Source organism: Acanthopagrus latus, chromosome 5 (genome assembly GCF_904848185.1).
Source record: "Acanthopagrus latus isolate v.2019 chromosome 5, fAcaLat1.1, whole genome shotgun sequence".
NCBI lineage: Eukaryota > Metazoa > Chordata > Actinopteri > Spariformes > Sparidae > Acanthopagrus > Acanthopagrus latus.
In genome coordinates, this window is record NC_051043.1 from 16,713,864 (window position 1) to 16,726,259 (window position 12,396).

At 40.4% G+C, this 12,396-nt stretch overlaps 1 protein-coding gene across 1 annotated transcript in view; it reads right to left on the minus strand.

The window, feature by feature from the left end:
• kank1a (KN motif and ankyrin repeat domains 1a) overlaps window positions 1-11,220 on the minus strand; it is a 54,058-nt gene extending 42,838 nt beyond the window's left edge. The window contains exon 1 of the mRNA XM_037097571.1: window positions 10,989-11,220. The gene's annotated coding sequence lies outside the window, so the exon portion shown is untranslated. The remainder of the gene's footprint in view (window positions 1-10,988) is intronic.
• Window positions 11,221-12,396: the final 1,176 nt, after the last annotated feature.

Sequence of the window (12,396 nt, forward strand, 5' to 3'; positions counted from 1 at the left end):
ACATCAAAGTAACACATGGTCATCTTATGATCTGACTAGAAATAAGGATGTCACTGTGTATGACACCTGATGAAATGATTAAACAGGTGATGAAAGCGGTGCTCATGACTGCTGCGATAAATACACCAATAGTGATAAAAATACACCAATACACTTTTTAAAAACATTCAAAAACAATTCTTTGGATATTTTGTCTTGCGACCTTGTCCTCAGAGGCAGAATTGGGGATAGGCTGGTGAAACTGGCCATTGTTGCCATGGCAATCAGCCCCTCACTTTGTGGAAACTGAAACATGAGAAGGTGTGGCGCCATTGTGAAGCTGACTTTACCACAGCGCAGTGATGAGGAGTGAAGTCACACAGCAACAACACTGTGGCCCATTGCTCGCTCATTTTCATACATCAAACTAAAGGAAACACATTAAAGCATCAACAAAAACTTTAATTGTGACAAAAAAACCAACAGCAAATCATTACACATTTACTTAGTCATCTACATGTTGATTACAGAACACACACGTGAATTTATTCCCTATAATTAAAATGGGATGTATAAATGCGGCCTCCTGCAAATACAGCCTCATTAAAACGCTCTACATGTGGTGTGCTGACAGCAGGCCTTCATGTGCACAGTAGCTTTAACCGCAGCAGATAAGATCACTGGTGTCACCAGGGAGTCAATCTCCACTGTAAACAAAGCCCCACTGACCACAAGAGGAAATCATTTACTGCAGCACTTTAACAGTTTACTGAGAAACGCCCGAAATCTTCTTTGGGAAGACTTTTATGCACAGAATCAAAGGCATGTGGCCATAGACAGGTTTTATGAAAGACCTCTGAATGGAAAACGGCTTTGCCTCTGATTTGAGAAAGTACTGTAGTCTTCCTCATATTTTTATAGTATTTTCCTATTAGTTTGTCACATTGACGATAAAAAAGGGAGATAATTTTAATTAGAGATAAAAAAATTTCATGACTTTATCTTAAAACTGCTTTAAAGTTGAGTGAACTGACGTCACCTTCTTCTTTAAAACAGAAATAATGCAGGTATAATTAAGATCATAATTGTGTTGAAACCACCATGATTTGTGATACCACAAGGGAAAAAACCCCAGACTAGCCAGCTAATAACTTCCACAAGGACATCAACTTTCTTTCTCAGCTTGCAATTACATTATATCTGATATAACCTGACCCCTGAATAACCTAGTAATGACCACAAGGTCCAGCAGTGGTTGTCAATTCCACCCTCCCTCTCTTTCCACTCATTTCATGTCCCTTCTCTGCTGTTTACCTTGGAATAAAGGAAAACTTTTGTTTGTGTAATGCTAGATTTTGTTTGTGTTTCCGTGATGATATGCCAACAACACATGTTAAGTTGTTTGTTCAAAGTACGTTTACCTCTAAACTGTGCTAAGCTGAGGTACGTCAGTAGATTTATTTTGGCTACAGCAAACTTTAACTGCAGTTCACTGTTCAACACTTCATGAACCAAGTGAAACACTGTCCTGCTGTGTGTTGACCTCCGTTAGCTCTATTCGCACCATTAACTGTAGCTGTGAGGAGAGCTCGACTGACATACTGTTTGGCCGATATTGACCTTTCAAACATACACTGGTATCGCTATATATGTCGTTAGCAAACAAAAAAAAACTTCTTAGTTTAAAAGAACACAGTACAGAAAATTGTGCTTGGGGTGACTGAAAATTATTGCATTTCAAGTGAAGTTTACAGTTTCATTCCACTGCTGTCATTTTAGACAATGGCGTTAACCGTTGAACTTCTGTGTCTCTTACATATTTTTGCCACAAGTGTTTGATCACCAAACTGAAGGTGATCATTGCAAAAAAACTGTGCTCTTTTCAGATTTTAACATGACATAAGGCGTATTGTTTGTCTCGCGCTGAGTAGCCAGCCAGTGATATAGTCACAAAAAGTAGGCGCAGCTTGATTGTCTCGATGTTACCAGCATGGGAAGACGTGCTCAGTTGTCAGTGCTCTATTCAATTAGTTCATGCTCATAGTTCATGCTCTGTTTCATGCTCACACTGACTTTCTATAAGTGGACCTATTGATAAACATGCAGTCATATGGAGCATTTCATAGAGTCTTACATGATCTTATGTTCTCTGATATTTCAGACATTTTTCATCTAAATTGCAACTCAACCACAGGTTATGGAAATTACAGGTAGAAACATAATGAAAAAGAGGCATCTTGTACCATAACATTATGGCAGGCTTAATAATGGTAGTTTAGCTTTAAAACCCTTGCTGAAATCACATATTTACCATCATGCAATCATGTGGTTAATCTCAAAAGAACACCTGAAAAACCAGAACCTGAGCTCAGCTGACAGCCAACACACACTGAACCATAGGGGCTGACACATCAGAGTTTGCTCGAACAGCATGAAACAGGTAAGATATTGGTTGAAAACCAGCATCTTTGTTGAAACAGTCTACAGCATATTATTGTCTATACTGCACATAAAGTCAAAAGGTTGGATCCCCAGCCAGCCTTGAGGTCAGAGTGAGTGTGTCTTCACTGGGAGTGTGCAGAGCAGCAGCTGTAGACACAACAGACATCTCAGACCCCCCAAAACCCTGACAAGACCCAGGAACAAACTCACACCATCTCACAGATTGCAACTGTGCAGGTCTGTCTCCTCAGTGTTTCCCCCACATACACGTAATCACAACAATACTTCAGGCAACAATATTTGATGTCATCTTATTCAAAAAGATACTACTTTTATGTTCATAATTCATAATATTATGAGGGAAGAAACAACAAGATGTATACGACATACAGTAAGTGCATTTTCCTGTGTTCTCTTGAACTCTCTCACAGAGATAAAAGTTCAACACTGCATTCAGTCACGGCGCTGAGCATGTAGACTATGAATAAAACAAAAACATGCTGGCAGCAGCAGGTAATATGAATCCAAATATGTGGCTCAAACACTGACAACATCTTCAGAAAACAATGCACCAGTTGTGTTATAAACTGCAGACTTGCCTTACCAATTCCAAAACCTATTTACCACTCACCTTTGTCAGGTCTCAAAAGTCTCCAAGTAAATTTTGGCGTGCATTTCCATCAGCTGCACCTCACGTACAGCTCCCAGTACAACCACAGAGGAAAGATCCCAGAGAGAAATGAAGGATTAACATGGAGACTTCACCCGGCACTGTCTCACACTGCAGAGCACGAGCCAATCACAACACAGCCGCTCAGACACCAAACACACACACAGTGTAACCTGACAATGGCAGCCAGCGAGGGAGGCTGTAATATGAGCAGCCTGGTGACTAGCGGGCCGGGGCTGTGGGGTTCTCTCAGCCGTAAACAGTGGCATCCCTGGCAGAAGACAAATTCAGCCGCTCGTTTTGTGGCATGCAACATGATGGGAGTGTGGAGAAATAGAGGGAGTTTCCAGTAGCCTTCAGGTAAAAAGTTGCACGAGGCAAGATGTGCAGTTAAAAGGACACTTTACCTCTCATTAAAGTGATACTCCACCCAAAATCTATTGAGAATGAAAACACACCACCTTCATGGCTCAACTGATTCACACTGAAAGGAATCCAATAATGGATGTTTTTCATGAAAGGATAAGATGCTTAATTAGTCTCAAAACCTCTGCATGGCTGCACTAACATGATACATAAATACAAATCTTCCCTGCAAGGTAGCAATTCTGCTCCAAGTGGTGGCTCGCTTGTCTACTGGACCTTTGATACTTTAGAGGCAGTGTGGAATAAACACTGGCTGATGTCTTGCCTCCTTCGATTGCTCACCGTATAACAACACCAACAGCCTTAAACTTTTGAGAGGTGCTGGAGCTTTACTAATAATTGTACACAACGTTCAAATGGGATTCCTGAATGATGTTAATCAAACCAGACACCCAGTCAAAGGTCATGGCACTTTCCATTCCATCCCCAACTCCAAAGTCTGAAAAGTCAACATGACAAGCAAGCGCTGAGCTGTGGCCATGCTTAGGGAGCATGGCCACAGCTGGGTGGCTGCATCAAGTTCTGGCTAAATTCAATCAGACTGCCTACTTGTGAAATGCTTCAACTTGACAGGTGAGGTCTGTACATGTCTGCATAGTTGAGGGATTATCACAGTATCAACTGAGCCCTGAATTCCCATTGCACCTGCCTTGTCCTGTTTAAAGTACAAGAAACAGGCGGGATTTTTCACTCCTCCCTTTTTTATGACAAGTTGCCTTTCATTCACAAGTATCTCTGGAAGGATCATGACAAGCTGAGAGACTGTTGCTTCTATAAACCAGCACTTCCTTCTGACATAGGCAGCCATGGAAGATTTATAAATACTAGCTTTTGTTTGTTGTAGCACTTCAGATCCACTGAGGTCACTCACTGTATCTAGACAGTTCGAGAATGCTGTAAGTATTCTGGCACCTTGGGATGACGCTCCATACCTTTAGCAGGGAGACTAATCCGATCGGCGATCACCATCTGTGATTCTCAAGTATAATGATTAAGTAGTGATGAGCGACTTATTCAAAAAATGCTTTTCTCTCTCCATTGAGTGAGACAGCATAGGTTTATGACTCAACAAGTCACTGAAAAACCCTGTTAACCGGAAAACTGGGCATGCATGTCATTACAGAAACAGAACTGTTCTGCCAATATCTTCTGCCTTGTTGCAGAGCCTCGCTCGCTCACAGAACCACATCCAGGCTGTGCTTTGAGCTTACAGCATTAATACACCATTTCTTGTGACATGTAACCGATAAGACAGTTCTGTGGTAGGGACACTGAATGAGACTACAGACAGAGAGAGGTGGCGCCATCAAAGTGCAATGTTAAAGTTAGCCTAACCTTTTGCTTCCTAGCAGATCTGAGGAAAAAAAACATCTGATCTGGAACTCAAAACTGTGATACAAACCGAACCATTAGTTATGTGATCAGTGGCACCCCTGCATAGCACTCTCATCGCATGCCGAGTCGCAAGTTAAATGTCTCATTGACTGTCTGGCATCTCAAACCGGTTTAAAATTTCATTTTTGAAAACTCAATTAGTGTAACTTATAGGAGAAGATCTCAACTAGTGTTTTGTTGAATTCTGATTTCATTTTTATGGTTTGATTTTATTGTACAAACGGTATTTGAAAAGTAGAAAGTTGCAGTGTCAAAAATATTTATTGAAAACAATTGTTGCCGTTTAGACTTTAAAACTGCCTTCACTTCTCCATACTCCCTGCAACTGCGACATACCCTTACTATACTACTACCTACGATATACAATGTACATCAGCCAATCCTGAACTCAGTTTGATAATACAGATAATTTCAGCAATGAAGAAAAGTGAAAAGCATCTGCATTTTCCTTGATGCATGGGCAGGGCGAAGGTAAAAGTTAATTAAGTGTTCTGGAGTTGCCTGCCTCACCACACAGTCTGTTTTTTCTGCCACTCCTCCTGTTGTGGTCAAAAATCAAAACAGTCATTTACCCAAGCTTCATCAGGCCTTCACTTCAGGGCATCTCAGTGTGTAATTAATCTAATTCTAAGGATCAACCCATTAGCCCAAGCAGAGACTAAAGCAAGAAGTAACATCTAACAGAGACCTAAAATTAATGATCATGTATGAAGGCTGATCAGTGTCAGCCTTGACACTGATCGCCCATCATATAGGATCATTAATCATTAACTGTTTATCTGTACAACTCAAACAAATATTTAAATCAGATCTGTTTCAAACTGGTAGCGGTATGATTGAGTAGAAGGTTTTCAAAGTAATGTTAAATGAAAGTTTAAGTCACAATAATATCCATCAACTATCCAAATAGGTATTAATGAGAATTGCAAAAGTAGAAGACATGGCTTAAGGGAAATGGAAAAAAATCTCATTTAACTAAATTTATTTGGAAAATGGGAAATGGCAATATTGCTACTGTTCATCTCTATTATAAAGAGCACATGATGACTGAGAGGAGGCATGAATGAAAGAAAGGGATTAACATAGCAGGAAACAAAACATCTTTGTGAAACACACTTAAAGGTTTACCCAGGGTTAATCCGAGCCACACAGAGAAATACCTTCACTCATTCATGTTGACCAAAATCTCGCACAAGCTGAAACACGCAGGACTCGAATCATCCAACAATTCTCCATATGGTAAAAACAACTAGAACCTCAACAAGACGACGGTATATCCAGGTTATGACAAGGGAACAATTCAATCAAGAAAAGAGGAATATGTAATGTGATAGTTTTGTGAGCTTACAGTTTTTCCTCAGGTGTTTGTTCTTTTGTAATGCACCAGCTGACATGCAAGTTTCTAAGAATTTCAATTAACTCAGTTCACAACCTCAGTAGATGCCACTGACTGGGGGACTTGGGCTCAACAGGCCTTAAAGGCAAAAGAGGTTATCAAGTCTGCCATCAGCAAGACAACCGCTTCCTCTCATCAAGCTGTTCTCGGACAGAGTGAGCAGCTTGGTAGTTTGACAACTGGGTTCTTAAAATGCACATTTCCTCACTGTAGATCGTGCTATATCACACTTCATGTCTTTGACAATAAATCTAACTGGTTCACACAGTCTTAAAATGTCTCCTAATAGAGGCCACAATGCCAGCTAAGTAAAAAAAGTTGAAGGGAGAAGTTTGAAAGTTTGTGGAATAAACTTTGGTTTAGAGCAGGGGTCACCAACCTTTTTGAAACTGAGAGCTAATTCATGGGTACTGAGTCATACAAAGGGCTACCAGTTTGATTCACTCTTCTGAAATAACAAATTTGCCTAGTTTGATTTTAGTTATATATGATTATTATTGCTTAATGATACTCATCTATGTGAAGACACTGATCACGTTAATGATTTCTCACAATAATTATTAACAATGACTTAACAAGGTGGAAAAACAGATAATATCAATATTCAATTTTCATTTTTGGAACAGGCCTGAGGGCCTGTGCATTTCTGCAAACCACAGATATATGGAAAATTGTGATTTCTTCATGTTGCAACTTCATGATTCATTAGCTTCAATCTGATATTGTCATAATGCTGTGCTTATGATCTGGTTTGGTTTATTCACAAACACCACTTGGTTGAGGTCAGGAAAAAATCATGTTCTGCTAAAAATACATGTTGGTTGCCACAGTCATGGTTGTAGATAATATCTATTTTTTATCGCCACAAACACAATGGAATTTGCCTTGACATCTCCATAAAAATGAGTGGTGTAATGCATAAAAATGATGCAACCCCAAGGTCTTTCTTTAATAAAATATGCAATGGTTTCTCACTTATAAATGCTGAAATGCAGGCCTGAACTGCGGTCACTGGCTTGGCAGCCTTTTTCCCCTATAGCTACATCACATCTGACCTTTAAATCGAAATATACTTGACTGCATGAAAAAGCCAACAGCCATCACAAAAGTCTCCCAATCCATCTCAGGCCATTTCGAACTCTGTTAAGCCTCTCTGCACCAATTTAAGAGGATTTTCATGCAGTTCTGCCAGAGCTTTGATCAGTCCAGTAATGACTTCCAAGCAAATTTGCAAACAATGTGCGGCTGACCTGGCGGCTGCCCCAGGACCCTGAAAATCTTTGAGGATTCCCAAAGCTCGACTTTTCTTTTTTGTTTTCATTACATTCAACAAGTCTTGTGTTTAAAATCTACTGTGCTGGTCTTGTTATTTTAGATTTACGTGTTTATGCCTCTAGAGTTTCTTAGGTGATCTCTAACCTAACCTGACATCTCACAAAATCGATTTGGCCTTCATCAAACACTTTTATATATATTTGTTGGTAAGGCTTGGTTTTTGGTTTTGGCAGGGGAGCTGTGATTGTTTCGTTTTGGTGGATCTACTATTCAAAGAAGGTTTGATCTTGTAATAACAGGGCAATCTCTGAGCCTCATGTAGGTCTTCATCCCACACTTTAAGACCCAAACAGCTGTATCAACTCCCTTCCCCTTCCACAATCAAACACTGAGGCCAGCTCTCACACAAAAACCAATATGCGTACAGATGGGTACAAAAAAAAAAAAAAATCATATTTTCAGGCCAACAGCGCAGTATTTTAAGAGCTAAAACATGCACAAATGGGACAGAAGCATTCACAGATGTTCTACCAAACCTAAAATTACAACTCAGCACCCCCTCTGCATAAAATTACAGAGCAAACACCACTGCAGGGATTCCACAAAAACTGCACAGCTGCAAGAAAAGCAGCACCAGATTTGACGTGCAACTCGCTCAGACGGGGCAGCGTAGTGGAAGTCATTTTCTCCAAACAAACACAGGAGGGGTGGGAGTCATAATCACAGGGAGGTGGAGGCCGGGGGTGACACTTCTGTGCAGGAGGAGGCCCGGCTTTGATCATGTGGATGGAAGGGTCGTCTCACTAAGGTGTTAATTGAGAGACCCTGTGCCATATGTGCCGCAGAGGCTGAACGACCAGCCTGATGATGTGGACTCAAGAGTGTCGCTAAGCCTGATGTACCAACCGACGCCAGGCTGTACTTGCATCCGATCTGCTCACGTGTGAGTGAAGCAAACCAGCGGAATGCTCTGGGTATCGCTGGAGGACATGAACAATGTACAGATTTAACACTAAGCTTGTTACAGTTTGAACCACTCTTAGCTCAGAAATGTCAGTGAAAACAAACAAGAGGCACATGAGCCGACACAATGAAATCAGTGTGATGCATTTATAAAAACACATATTAGTCAGCCTATACAGTGTTACAAAGGTAGGGTGGGCGATTCTTGAGAAAAATAGTTCCTAGATCATTAAATACCAACATTTTGGATTAGAATTTCGGGGGAAAAACTGACTGTACTTGCTGACCTGGGAATGAGACTCGACAATCAACTATCTTTTACCAGAATTGCCCATCCTGCCTTTAAGTGGCCATAATAACCATTTTAAATTATGCCATCAATTCATGGCAAAGAAAAACAGTGTTTCCTTATTATGTAGAATGATGCTACATGAAAGACACTTAAACAGATGTATGAAGCAAGTAATTTTGTGGTTCTCCAGAGGCAGATGGGTAAACAGCTAGACAACATCTGGAGAACATAACCTTCTGTATACGGTGTACCATGATGACAGTACAAAACATAAGACTGTGCTGCAGCTACAGTTTTGGCTGTACTGTTAAGCACTGCTGAGCTGAAAAGAAAACAATTTCCAGCCAAGTTAACCACTCAGGGCCCTTAATAAGATTAATATACATAAATTGCCCATTTATTAGGTACACTTACCTAAACGTAATGCAATCTAATATCCGTGCAGAAAAAAAAAAAACTTCATAGAGATTTGAACGTTCACTTCTTGTTGAAAGTGAGCGAGATGTTTTGAATCTTGTAGTATTCGCTGCATTTGATTGGCTTTATGTTTTATGGGGACGAGTTTCCAATACTTTTACTGACCTGTGAAAATATGTCTCTCTACATGTGTTCAGTGTCATTTCGTGTGAAGAATCAGATGCTGTATGGTGTCTTCATCTCAGTGTTTTAGAGGGTAGGATAACAGCATTACATGTTTGCTTCAAAATACAAGTTTTTACACATTGTTATGATGAAATGAGTTTTGTTTGCAGTCAGCACCTGCATTATGTCTGACAAACTTACAGACCTACAACAGTGGTGTCACACATGTCTTGTTGACTCATAGAGCTAAAGATTTACATACCAAGGTCAGGAGATTAATTTTTATATCTTACTTTGTTTGATGAGAATGGCCAAAATGTGATTTAAATGTTTGCTAATTAAACATAACCTTAAAATATTGCCTTATGACGTTTAGCTGAACAGATTCTTTTTTTTTTTTTTTACTAAAGTGACGGTACAAAAGATCAGCAGGTTCACCAGAGACGCACCAGGTTGGTACTTTCATGTCTGAAGGAATGCTTTGTTTGGACCTCCGGATGAAAGCACTGTTTGTAATCTCTATTCTTATTATACCCAAGTGTAGAAAAATGGATTCGGGGATATGCCAGAAGTGCCACACTGGAAGCCAAAGAATTTCATTAAAAGCGCTGTCACAGAGCTCATATTCTTCCCCTTGACATATCAATTCTGCGCTTTATCTCTGTAAAGAAAAAGTGGGAAAGCCTCTGAGCCCAGCAGAAGACGAAGCGCCCTCTATTTGATCCCGGCTCCTCGTCGACACAAAAGGGACCACCATCCAGGTCTATATCCACTTTATCCTGATCCTAACATGCTTTAGCTCCCCACAACTTGTGCACAGCTTCCATCTGCCTGCCTCAACCACTCTGACAGTGAGAAAATAGGTAATGGCATGCCAAATCAGAAGAGGAGAGCAGCTGCTACCAACACTCTTCTGTGTTTCAGGGTATAAGAAGAGCAAAGTAAAAGAAATTACTCTCTTAGGGGCTTGAGGTGAGGATGCTGGGGTATGAAGCTCTTAAATGCATGGCAGCGATGAGTCAGTGTGGGTCATATAATACTGATCACATGAGAGGGAAAGGTCAGAGCATGGAAAACTGTTTCAAGGGCAGAAAGTAACCACCAGTATAAGGCTCAAAAGTTAAATCTTTAATGAATAAAACGGACTTTTCCCCTCGTCCTTGGAGCTCAAAGTTCAGCCCCACGTTACTGCAGCATGTGGGACACTTCCCAGCACTTCCATGACACCTGTCTGGCGCGAACACGCTTCGTTTAGTCAGACGGAGGGAATAAGAAGCAGTAAATTAAGACAACGTGCTGGTGCAACAAACACCATACGACTTTAAACATAATCCTGCTTAACCAGCAGCGCTTCACGGGATTGTCTCGTCTGGTCGCCGCAGGACCACCTGACCCACACCGTGCACCGAGGACACATTGAACTCATCACGGGAATTAAAACCTTGCGCGTGCTCGTGTCAGCACAAACATGTTCTCAAACGCGTTAATACTTGCAGGACGATTACATTCATACATCTTTTGCATTTATCAGAACTGAAAAGCGACTCAAAAAAAAGCGTTTAACTTACCCGACGCCAAGTGTCCCAAGCTTCTTTTTTTACTGGACTTGAATGCAACCCCTTCTCGCTGTTGAATCAACTGCTTGTTCTCGGAGTCGTTAAAAAAAACAAAAACATAACAAAAGAAACAAAAAACCCGGTAATTTCACGTTAAACTCAACGAGGTTATACTTCTTCGCCCCGTGTTGCACGACACGTCCCGTTTGCACCACCAGCAGCCTCTTTGTACTTGTCCGCCTCAGCAGCGAGTTGTTACCCCGCGGACATGCGCAGTCGATGCCCGGACGAGCTGAGTCTGGGATGAAGGTCGGACAGAGCTGCAGGTGTAGTTTACCTGCCGCAAGGTTGGCCTACTTCCACTGTCCGAGCCACAACAGGGCTAAATAAGCAGAATGCTCACTCCGCGGGAAAAGGTAAAGGAGTTTCACGAGAAAAAAAACAAAAAAAAAAACAGACGTCAGTTAAAGTTTCTTTATGGACTTTAGCTGGGTGTTTATCTCACGCGTAACAATATAGTCCCCCGGTCTAACTATCCTAAATGGGATGTTTCATCTGGCGCATTAATATGGAACTTTATGGTTGTGTGAAAAGTGAAGTGCGGTTAAGGGGCAAGTTTTTAGGGTATCTGTCAGTTAATACCTTAAAACATGCGGTACAATCTAGAGACAACATAAATGTAAAGATATGTGATAATAGGCTAGATTATTAATTAGAATTCTAGTCTAGCATGATACACTTAAAGTGCTTGGGACAGAGCAAACAGCACGCTACAAGACGTTGACTAACTGGCCAAGCCCGCCATCTGATGGCGGTTTGTTGTAACAGCATTAGATATAACTTAAGTCTCCTTGTGGTTTAACTGCACTTGCCAGCAGTGTTGGTAACCAAGTACGTACATTTACTCAAGCAATGCATTTAAAGTCAGAACCAAATTTAAGAAAGTTAATATTCGCTATATTAGTATGGTAATAATACAAACTCAGAAAAAAAGTTGTTCTCTAAGGTCACTTTTTGATGCTTGCAAGTAGCTATTTATATTGGTCCTGCTAACAAAAACAAATAAAAACAATATGCAGTCCTTTATAACAGAGTTACTTTATTCAGTTTATTCAGTCACTCATTCATCTCTTCTCTTAAAATGTCTTCCTCAAAACTACATAGCGCACCTTAAAAGTATCTGACACTGAATTAAGTGTCAAGTCTCCAGAGTAATTTTGTTTGTACAAGTAAAAGTTAATAATAAAGTTATTTAGACTTATATACTGTATACTAATACTTTATGGGTTGACTGATTTTTTTTTTTTTTTTTAACTTCTTTTTATTTCCCTTTATCAGGTGCAGTCTTATACATTCATACATTCAAGGATATAACACAGGTGTGAATGGGGTAGAGGTAGTCTATGGATTTTGACATCCT